General features: G+C 39.4%; 1 protein-coding gene and 1 pseudogene across 2 annotated transcripts in view; both read right to left on the bottom strand.

Annotated features, from left to right (window-relative positions):
• VAV3 (vav guanine nucleotide exchange factor 3) overlaps positions 1 to 12,118 on the bottom strand; it is a 453,372-nt gene that overhangs the window by 274,363 nt on the left and 166,891 nt on the right. The gene's annotated exons all lie outside the window — the stretch shown is intronic.
• LOC140527330 (6-phosphogluconate dehydrogenase, decarboxylating pseudogene) lies at positions 4,058 to 6,024 on the bottom strand (annotated as a pseudogene).

The following is a 12,118-nucleotide window of genomic DNA, read 5'->3' on the forward strand; positions in this document are numbered from 1 at the left end:
ACCCAAAGAGTACTGTTTTCAATTAGGTATCAACCTAGGAGTATATCTCAAGTGATATCCCACAAGGATCTGCAAGCACTTATTCCATTCAATATCTACATTAATGGCCAGAAGAAAAGAATTGAGAATATATCCATTATATTTTGAGCCAATACTTTAAATATGATTGTTAATACCCTAGAGAAGTGTTGTCAAATTCAAATAGAAATGGATTCCTGTAGGCTGCATGCTGACTTAAAACATTACAAATTAATATTATGTTGAATTAGATTTTTATTAAATTAGTTAAACATTTCCCAATTATATTTTAATAGCTTCAGGCCACATTCAGGGGCTTTGTTTGCTATGAGGACATGTGAGCTCCAGAACAAGGGATCTTAATCTAGCACAGATGCCTGGAAGTCTATAAATGGATTTCAGGAATTCATCTATTATGAATTTTTTAAAAAAACCAACATTATTCTAAGAAGCAGTTTATAACCTTCACTAGACTGACAAAGGGGTCCATGCCATATAAAAATCAATCAATCAGTCAAAAAGAGTAAAGAATTCCAATTCTACAGGACAAGTAATGAGAAATAGTATGGTAGAGCATAAAATTCATTAGAAGGGGCTCAAAAAAGATGGATTCAACTTTGGGCAGGGCACTAAAACCTTCTGAGTCTCACTTTTCTCATTTATAAAATGGTAAGTCAAACTAACTGGGCTTTAACATCTATTTCAGCACCAAATCTATGATTCTATGATAAATTATAAATGACATGGATGTAGAATCAGAGAGAGATTAAAAAGGGAAGAACTCAACTGGAAGAACTGGGGGAGTCAACCACAACAACTTAGGTATTTGTTGGGGGAAATAAGGCTGATCTCATGACAGGTCAAAAATGACAGGCTAAGATTCATAGCTGACCACATGAATCTATCAAGTAATACCATTATTTTTTTTTTAAATTCACCATAAGACTGGGATAATTTTAAAAAGTGTGTGTGTCAAAGGGTTGGGAAATAAAGTTCCTCTACATTCTGTATTACTCATGGACTTAACCAAGAATTTCAAAGAATTTGGTCATCCTTTTAAAAAGGATGCAAGAAAACATGTGATAAAGAAAACAGAGAAATAGTTTCTATGATGAAGATTAAAACTGAAGCCCAGAAAAAGAGGAGGCTTATCAACAAAGCTTGGCCATTATGTCAGGAATCTTGTTGACTAAAACTTACTATATACTAAGGAAAACAGTAATTGTGGCCTGCCTAGGTAGAGAGTATGTTCACAATGGCAAAATCATATATTCATAAAATGTATTATTTAAGTGTTTAGTTCATCTTGCTCTTGACCTTAAATTTTACAAGTGCAGGGGGTTCCTCGTGTGTAAACTCCTATTCCTGATGTAGTTTGGCAACTCATCAACAATTTAGTCTTAGGAAGTTGTTAGAGCATAGATTCTGTATCCAGGGTCACACAGGTAGTCTATATCTAAAAAATATCCTGGATATTCCTGATTTCCAGTTTGGTCTTCTGTGCATCTCTCCAAGCTGCCTATGTCTTGATTTAATCTGTCGTTTCTTCTTCTGACCTCTATCAGATAATGCTGATGATCAGGATCTCTTTTATAAAAGTCTTTGAATTCAGAAAGCAAATTACCAAATTACCTTCCCAATTCCAGGAATTTTCGCTGGCTGCCGCTCATGTATGGAATGTTTTCCTTCCACATCTCTTCCTCCTAGCTTCCCTAATTCCTTTAAATCCAAGTTTAAATCCATCTTCTATACGAAACTTTTCCTAATCTTTCATTCTAAAGCCTTTCACCCTGTTGATTATTTCATATTTATCCTATATGTGGCTTACTTGTACGTAGTTATTTGCATATTGCCTCTCTTATTACATTAGAAGACATGGACCATCATTTACCTTTCCTTTTATTGATGACACTTAGCACAGTGCCTGGCATATAGTTGGCAATTAATAAATGTTTACTGACTGACTGACTTAACCTCTTTGTGCCCTAGGGAACTAAGACTCTAAGTTGCAGAGAAGGTGCCAACATACAGCGGAAAAGGAGTTTCTTCATTTGCGGTGTTCTCTATACCAATGAAATCATAAGTACAGTTCTTTTTCCTCTGAACAATAAATTAAGGAACTCCAATAATGCATAGATTAAACACCACAAGCTTTAAAAAAGTGGTATGTGGTTTTTAAAAAGTGGGGAATGGGGTGTTACAGACCCCAATCAGTGACAACAATATCATGTTTTAGAGAAATGCAAACTGTAAGAGTCAGAAAACTCTACTGAAGTTAGTGGGTAAATCTATCCCACTTAATGGTAACACAATCAAGGCTTGTATCATTCTCCACAAAGGGAGAGATAGACTATACTATATTAATCTGTCTTTGCAGGAGGTAATAAAAACAGTCACAAAGAAAGCAAAGAAACAAATTCAAATGGTGGCATTTAAAACCTCTTAAAAGCTCAAATAAGAAGAAAATCAAAGGAGAGTAAATAAAAGTTCAATATAAGACAGTATCATCATATAATAGAGAGAGTATTGAATTTGGATTCAAAAGGCTCAAATTCTAGCTCTGCCACTTACTATTTGTATAACTATAACCACTTACATTCTCTGGGTCTTGGTTTCCTCATTTGTAAAAGTAAAGAGTTGAACTAGAAGAACTTTATAGTACTTATTTTAAATCTATGATCCTAGGCATTAGTTTGTATAAGGTAGTTAACACAACAAAGACGCAGGCCTGGTCATTGACATAAACACAGACATAGACATAGGTAACAACACTGACCATGAAACAGACATCAACGTAGATATGGACAAAGATTTGGAGGCATACGCAGGTATAGACATAAATACTTAGAGACCCAGATGCAGATATAGTCAGATATATATAGGTAAACATAGAGATAGATATAAACATGGACATAAGTGTAGATCTAGATATAGAAATTGACAGACACTGAAAAGATAAGGAGCTAGAGCTGGATATAGATCGAGGTAGATACCATTATGACCATGCTAGGCATTGGAACTGAAGAGAAAGTGTGAGTAGATTAGATTTGGAAAACATAATCACTCCAAACAATGAAAACACAAGGATATTTAGGATACTACCTAGAGCCTACCACACAGGATCTGAAAACCTTCAAAGAGAAATGCTATAAACCTTATGGGCATCACATTTCCATGAAAATGTCATTCATTTACATGATATCCTACAACTTTAGAAAATGACTTCATAACAAAGGGCAGGAAACAAAAAAAAAATCAGAGAACATATTTTATTCTGACTTGGAAAACCACTTACATCTGCAAAAATAATTATACTTATTACTATGACTTTTCCAAGAACCAGCTCTTTCTGCTGAGTCCTCACATAGCCATGCTTGGCTACTTCTATCTATCAGCCGAACTCAAACAGGAAAGGATATGGTTGTGTGTATCACGCATAAAAGACTATTTTTAGTTGCCCCATGATTTAAGTGACTTAAATCATGAACTCTCAGCTCAAAAAAAAAAAAAAAAATCACCCACAACTCAGAAGTCTAAACAGCAGCTATATTTTACAAACAATTGCCAAGTAAAATTCTTCTTTACCCCAGTACCCCTAATGACCAAAGCACTGACATCACTAGAATTGGGTTCTATTGCCTATTTAATACTTCAGTAGATTTATGATTTCACTGGTATAACTATTTCCTCAGATTGTTGAAATCATAAGATATGCATTCCTGTTCAACCTCTGTAACTCATCTCTATCTTATCCCATCAGTCAGGTCAAAACAATTTATGAAGAACAAGAAACGGCTAGGATTCATGGAAAATTTGGAGGTCTAACTTCCAATTTGTTGCAAGTCTCATCATTTCTACCTTCTTAACTAATCTTGTGTATATCCCCTTATCTCTACTTCCACAGCCACTAACCTGCAGCAAGATCCTATCACCTCATAACTGAACTATTAGAATAACCTTCTTGTTGGTTTCCCTGCCACAAGTCTGTCCCCACTCCAGTCCTCCAGTCCACTTGTGACTCAAGTGCCAGAGTGATCTTCTTTTTTTTTTTTTTTTTTAAATATAATGGAGTTTTTATTAAAAGGTAAAATATGGGCTGTTCCCCTGCGTAAGACAAACAAGGATTCTACTTTGGTCAAATTCCACTGGAGCCTTTCCCAACCATGACATGTGCGCTGCTGCCCTCCAGGAGCCTGTTCCCTGCCTTGATGGATCCTGCTCCCAGGGCAGGGCTGCTGGTTGGAGCCTCTGTGTCCATGACTGGTTTCTAGGCAGTTCTAAGAAGCAAGGGCAGAGGGCAAGAGAGGGTCTCCACAGAGTCGCTGTACAGACTCTATTGTCCTCCCCAGAGGGGAAGGCTCTTAGAACAATTTATTTTCAGAGCCCTGGGCAGAAACAAATGCAGTGCAAGCTGAGGGTGGCAGGAATGTCCCAGGTCTATGGAATTCCGACAGCAGACAGACAAAGTCCGCTTAGGCATTGGAGGAGGAGGAGGACACGTTGCCACCATGGCCCGTCCAGTTGGTGTGGATGAAGTGTCCTGGTTTGGTTAAGAGTTCATAGGTGTGAGCACCGAAGTAATCCCTCTGAGCCTGGATCAGGTTGGCAGGCAGCATCTCGTGTCTGTACCCATCATAGAAGGAAAGCGCGGTAGTGAAGCAGGGCATGGGGATGCCAGCCTGCACGCCGCTGCTGATCACCCGTCGCCATGAGTCCTGGCAGTTCTGCATGGCAGTCTTAAAGAAATCGTCCAGGAGAAGGTTCTGGAGTTGGGTGTTCCGGTCAAAGGCATCTTTTATCTTCCCCAGGAAGACGCTGCGGATGATGCAGCCTCCCCTCCACATGAGGGCAATCCCACCATAATTGAGTGTCCAGCCGAACTCTTTGGCTGCCTGACGCAAGAGCATAAATCCTTGGGCGTAAGAGATAATCTTGGAGGCATAGAGGGCCTTTCGAATGTCCTCCAGGAATGACTTCTTGTCACCCCCAAACTTAGTCTCTGGGGGGCCTACCAACTTCTTGCTGGCTTGGATCTGCTCGTCCTTCAGAGATGACAGACATCGTGCAAAGACAGCCTCTCCGATGAGGGTCACAGGGACCCCGTACTCCAGGGCGGAGATGGCCGTCCACTTCCCAGTGCCTTTCTGGCCGGCACTGTCCCTGATCTTTGGCAGGAGGTGTTGGCCATCACTATCTTGAAACTTAAGGATATTGGCTGTGATTTCAATCAGGAAGGAGTCCAGCTCTGTCTTATTCCATTCTTCAAATACCTTGGCCATCTCATTGTGTTCCATGCTCAGGATGTCTTTCATCAGGTGATAGGCTTCACAAATCAGCTGCATGTCTCCATATTCTATCCCATTGTGCACCATCTTGACAAAGTGACCAGCACCTTCATCTCCCACCCAATCACAGCAGGGTTCCCCAGTGCCCACTTTGGCAGCGATGCTTTGGAAGATTGTCTTGATGTGAGGCCAGGCTTCTTTGTTGCCTCCAGGCATGAGAGATGGCCCATAGCGGGCCCCTTCCTCTCCACCACTCACACCACTTCCCACAAACAAGATGCCTTTGGCTTTGAGGTCTTGGCATCGCCTTGTGGTATCTCTGTATTCTGAATTCCCCCCATCGATGATAATGTCGCCAGCTTCCAACAAGGGCACCAGCTTCACAATGAAATCATCGACAGCCTGGCCAGCCTTGACAAGCAGGATGATCTGACGGGGCTTCTTCAGCTTGGAAACCATTTCCTCCAGGGAGTGAGCTCCAATCACCTTAGTCCCCTTCGCCTCATTGGCCAAGAAGTCATCAACTTTGGAGACCGTTCTATTAAAAGCACACACCACAAAGCCATGGTCATTCATGTTTAAAATTAGGTTCTGGCCCATGACAGCCAGTCCAATCAGGGCAATATCAGCTTGGGGCATGGCGGCGGACAGCGCGGGCCGGAGAGGGCAGGTCCGGAGCGGCGAATGGACAAAGGCTCCCGCTCGAGGTTCGGCTTCGGAATCCCAGAGTGATCTTCTTAAAGGGTACACACACACACAAACACACACACACACACGTTAACTAGTCATGGAGAAGTATAACATGGACAACTTGAATTCCAAATTGGTAGTATTTTGTATTAAAATACCTTAATGACTTCCTCAAGCACAAAGGGTAGATATTTTTTACAGAAGACTGATGAGAAGACATGAGCAAGAGTCATATAGGATAAATAGATATAAGAGAATTCCAAATTGGTTCACCGAAAAGAGTATTTAAATAGACAAGATGACAGATGCATCGAAGGATTTAAACAATAGTGGAGACCATTCAGTGGGATTAATGGAAAAACAAAGATATATACATTTATTTTTGTATAAATATTTATATTCTCATCATAAAGATTAGATCCACATGAATATATATTAACAAATATAAATATGTATTACATATTTGCATATTTGTGTGTATGTTGCATGGAAGTAAATGTGAAATAAGAATACAGGAGGACCTGGCTAGACCACAAAGTCTAGAATCTACCTGGTATGTGTATGTATCCACGTTCAATAAAGCATATTGTACATTGCATGTATGCATAAATACACATGCATATAAATTTCCTCTTTTATGTGAACTTTTATATATAGGTTATATACACATTATATTAATACATACATACAAACAAATGCATGCATGTATATGTGTACATGCATATATACATACTATGGGGGCCCTAGATTTTGCCACTGATGCCTGTTCCTCCATACTCTTGCTCCATGGTTGCCTTTACACCCAATCCAAGAAAACAGCCAGAAGCAAATTACCTGGCCTCGGATATCTATACACAAATGTAGAAATTATGCATCACAAGCAACATGAATTAGTTTCTAAGGCAAAGAGGTAAATGTAAGTATGGATTGATCTAGATGGCCACTGAATTCCCTTCCAATAAAAATTCTATGATTCTTTGTCATAACAGATGATCTCTATGGTATTTAACTGGACAGTAACATATAAGCAGCTTTCTCCTTTGCCTTCCAGCTTTCCCCCTAAATCTGTCCGCCTTCCATATTTTTATTGACAGGACCATCATCCTCCTAGTCACTCAACTTCACAGCCTCAGAGTGATCCTTGAATCTTCTTTCTCACTTACTCCATACGCCCAAGATTCTAAATCTTGTAAATTCTAGCTCCATAACATCTTTTTCATCTGTCCCCTTCTCTCTATTCACAGTCACTGCTGTAACTCAGTCTCTCATCATCTCTCATCCAGATCATTCCAACAACTTCCAAATAGATCTTCTCTGACTTCCAACTTATTCCAATCACAACCTTCTCAATCAATCTTCTATCTATACAATTGCCAAAATTATCTTCCTAGAGCACAGGGTCTGAACCATGTCCCTCTCAACCTAACTTGCTTTAATGGGGCCCTTTTGCCTCTTTGACACAATACAAGCCCATCTCTTTCACATTTAAAACCTTTAATAGCCTGTATCCAACCTATCCTTCAAAAGTAATTTGACATTATTCCTCCCTCATACATTTCATTTCTTGGCTGACATTTCCTCTCCTGCGTCTCAGGCTTTTGACTGTCAGAGAACTAGTTTCCTTCTTTACTACCTCTTCAAGTTATTTGATCTCTCTGGGTCTCAGTTGTCTCATCTGCAAAATGAAAGGACTGGTTTATATCATCTTTAGGGTCTCTTTTAGCTCTACTTTTCTCATCCTATAAAATGGATAAGCTGTTGCTCTAAATGTACAGCAGCATGAACACTGAATCCTAAAAAGGAAGGAGAGAAAAGCTGAAAAAGGAAGGAAGTGAATACTTGTTATTCATTAGGAAATTATGACTTTTCAGGAAGTAAAAATGCTATTTGCTTTTTATGGGACGTTCCTTTAATGTGACACCAAAAATTAATCTGCCACTTCAAAAGCCTCCACAATTCCAACTGGCCCAGCTTTCCAGAGTTATTCACTTGAAGTCAATTGTTTTCTGAAATGCTAGCCCAGTCATTTGCTTTTTAGATGGCATATGGCAAGGTCATTGAAATCATTTGTTTTCTGCAGCCTGTCTCTGATCATATTCCTGTCTAAGATCAGAAGAATTAAAGAAATATTAAGGAAATGTGAGGAAACATTACTGATAACAAAGCTTGGACTGTGAGCTTCCTGAGAGCAGGGACTGTCTTTTGCCTTTCTTTGTATCCCAGTGCTGAGCACAGTGTCCAACACACATTAGGTGCTTAGTGTGTGTGTGTTCATCCTTCATTGCTGGAGAAGACCATGCCACCAGAGAAATGATGACATGACTTGCACTTAACTGTGTTTTGAGTGAGGGAGGGCTATGCAGGTCACTAGCCTCACTTCTCCTCCAGAGCCATCTGAATTCAGTGACCAGATATTTATCAGGACATCTGGAGATGACCCAGGATGAGGCAACTGGGGTTAAGTGATTTGCCCAAGGTCACCCAGCTAGTGAGTGTCAAGTGTCTGAGGTGAGATTTGAACTCAGGTCCTCCTGACTCCTGCACTATCCACTGTACCACCTAGCTGCCTCGATAGGTGGTAGTAATAGTGAACGTGGAAGGGTGTAGTAATAGTAGTGGTGGGAGTGGTAGTAATAGTAGTACCACTAGTGGTGGTAGTGGTGGTTACAGTAGTTGTAATTGTAATGGTAGTGGTAGCAGTGGTGGTGGTAGTGGTAATAGTGGTGGTAGTAGTAGTAGTAGTAGTAGTAGTAGTAGTAGTAAGAGTTAACAGAAAGAAGAAGAGTGGTAGTGGTGAAGGTGGTGGTAGTAGTGGTGGCAGTGGTAGTGGTAGTAGTTGTAGTAGTAATCATGGTAATGGTGGTAGTAGTAGTAGTAGTAGTAATTGTTGAGTCAATTCAGTCATATCTAATTCTCTGTGACCTCATATGGAATTTTCTTGGCAAAGATACTAGAGGGATTTGCCATTTCCTTCTCCAGTGAATTAAGTCAAATAGAGATTAAGTGACCTGCTCAAGGTCACACAGCTAGTGTGTGTCTGAGGTTACATTTGAACTTAGGTCTTCCTACCTCTAGGCCCAGTACTCTATCCACTGATAGAGCCAACTAGCTGCCAGGAGTAGGAGTAGGAGTAGGAATTATAGTAGTAGTAGCAATAATAGTGGTAGTAAAAGAAGTATACACAGTAGCTAGCAGTTATATGTCTTCATGATTTATAAAGCAATATGTATGTATTATATGTGTATACATTATATGTACATATATACGGATATATGCATATGCATATATTATATATATATATAAATTAGATAATGTGATCATCATAATGGCTTTGTGAGATAGGTAATATTTTCCCCATTGTACAAATAAGAAAATTGAGACTGAGGAGGTTAAGGCAATTATGTAGTGCAGTGGATAGAGTACTGGACCTGGGATCAAGAAGATTTGAATTCAAATCCTGATTCAGACATACACTAGCTGTACAACCTTGGACAAGTCCCTTCACCTCTATCACCCTTAGTCACTCATTCTGTGAAATAGGGATAATACTAGCATCTGCCTCCCAGGATTGTTCTAAGGATCAAATGAGGTAATATATGTAGAATGCTTTGCACACCTGAAAGAGCTATATTAATGCCAGCAATTATTATTAAACGATTTGCCCAGGATTTCACAGCTAATTTCAGAGACAGAATATGAATTCAAGTGTTCTGATGCCAGAATCAGTACTCTACCCATTCTACCAGTCAGTCTCATTTTACTCTCTTCAAGCAAGCTGAATGGGATTAGACCCAGAGCCTCTTTTCCCAAATTTCCTTTAAACCACTAATCTTGCTTTCAATAACCATCAATTAGCAAGCATTTATTACTCACGCTCCAGGCACTGTGCTAGGTACTGGCTTGCCCTCAAGAAGCTTCCTTTTTATCAAGGGAGACAACACGTGTACATAAGTACACAGAAAATAAATACAAGGACATTTCAGTGGAGGAAATCAAGAAAGGTAGAATATAGAAGGCAGCACTTTGGCGAAACTTGGCAGAAATGAGGTGATGGACAGTAAGTACATTCAGAGCATGGGAGGCATCCAGTTTAAAGGCAGAGAGATGGCAATGTACGGAAAGGGCATCAAGAATGCCAATCTGACTGGAGTACAGAGCAGGGGCACAAGGCTGGGAAGGCAGGGTTAGTTTCCATGCAACTAAGAAAATTATGAAGTTCTAGTTCCAATGAGTGTGTATAAGATACACCAATGGACCTGAAATCATTGGTTTTGTACCACGGGACCTGAGTTCAAGTATCAACCTCTCCGAGCTTCATTTTCTTAATCTGTAAAACGAGAGAACTGGACTAGATTCCTTCTAGCTCTAGAGGTAGGATTCTGCTATTTCAATTATTGTAATATGACATGATCATTAAAATAATGAAAATATCAACAATTATTATAATATTGCAATCTCATCATCAATATATTAAAATAATTAGAGTAATAAAAGGAAAAAAAAACTTTTTCAAAAAAGTGTGGTTGTTTGTATATACCAAACATTTTTTAGATGTCAACAACCCAAGTACTTCCTCCAAGGATCTTAATCAGTAAACTGAGAAGTAAGCTATGGCCAGATTAAAACCTGTGTGAACAGCTGGGTTAGTGAGAAAAAAATGTCTTTTCCTTTTCTCAGATCTACTGGAGGCTAGACAAAAATAACTGACCTTTATTTCATTCATGACTGGTAAGTTAAACAACATCCTTCAAATCCAAGAAGTCTGAAAGGGAAAAGATCAGCTGAGAAATCCTGCCCTTCTTCATTTCGAAAGAAAGGGCAGCCTTCCCTCTACACCTACACAGCAAAGCCCAAGAGGAGAATCATCTGAGTGACCTAGTTAACTCAAAAATTATTGCCTTTTTTAGACACAGGCCATCCCCAATTTCTAAAAAAGCTGTCTGTATTCCAAAGGTTTGTCTTTAAGTCAAATGTTAGCTACTCAAAATATATTTCCTTTGGAACAATTATACACAGGCTCAGACCCAAGAGGATTCTGAGCTTGGGGCTTCTTCTATATCCCCCAAATTGTCAGTAGAATTAATTGCAAGGTTCAAGGAGCTAGTATTTTTAAGAAATTCTGACAAACTTAAAGCCATCCCACTTGCTTTAAATAATATCACCCAGGATCCAAAGAGAGTAAATTGATCTGCATGCCTTGTGAGTAGCTAAGGAACTAGTCTCAGAAAGAACACCCAAACCTAGGGTAGAGAAACGGAAAAGATATTACGGTTGGAGAGAGATTTCTGGCAGCAGAACTGAAAATATAGTTTATGTCTATAGGCCTTTATTGGTGGGATATTAGTACGAAGGAAGGAAGGAAGGAAGGAAGGAAGGAAGGAAGGAAGGAAGGAAGGAAGGAAGGAAGGAAGGATAGAAGAATATAGATGATAGACAGACATAGACAACTAGATAGATAGATAGATAGATAGATAGATAGATAGATAGATAGATAGATGATAGAGTATTGACTGATAGAGCATTTATTAAGTATTTACTATGAGCCAGCCACTATGCTAAATGTTGGGGGATACAAATACAAGCAATCAAGAATAGTTTCTACCCTCAAGGATCTTGCATTCTAGTAGAGGAAGAAAATGTACAAAGAGCTAGAAAGGAAGGTGGAGGAAAAGTGATTTGTAAGGAATAAGTCCAGAGAATGGGTTGCAGCATGACTAAGGTAAAGCATGGCTGGAATCCATCCAGAAACAGCTGTCCCACAAAAGGAGTCACCAATTAGGAGAATGGGAAAGCAAGATAGAAATTTCTCCATGGTGGAAAGGTGGCTAGTAAAAAAGAAGTTCAGAAAGTGAGCATGTGTAAGTGAGGTGAAATATGGGTGAGGTTCTTTCTGAAATGAAACATTATAAGAAGGGATCTCCCTCTTAAGAATAGTGGAGGGGCATCTATACTGCTCCTGCCAATGCCAAATACAAAAGAAAGCCTATGCCTACCTTCCAGGTAGTCTTCCTGACTTTACTATCCCAACTTTATGTATAAGGTAGGGTGGAGTAGTGGGAGAAAGTGAAACTGAGCCCCAGCCGTATTAAAGTTTTCTTTAAAAATAAATTCATAACACATAATTG

The sequence above is a fragment of the Notamacropus eugenii genome, chromosome 2 (assembly GCF_028372415.1).
Source record: "Notamacropus eugenii isolate mMacEug1 chromosome 2, mMacEug1.pri_v2, whole genome shotgun sequence".
Classification (NCBI taxonomy): Eukaryota; Metazoa; Chordata; class Mammalia; order Diprotodontia; family Macropodidae; genus Notamacropus; species Notamacropus eugenii.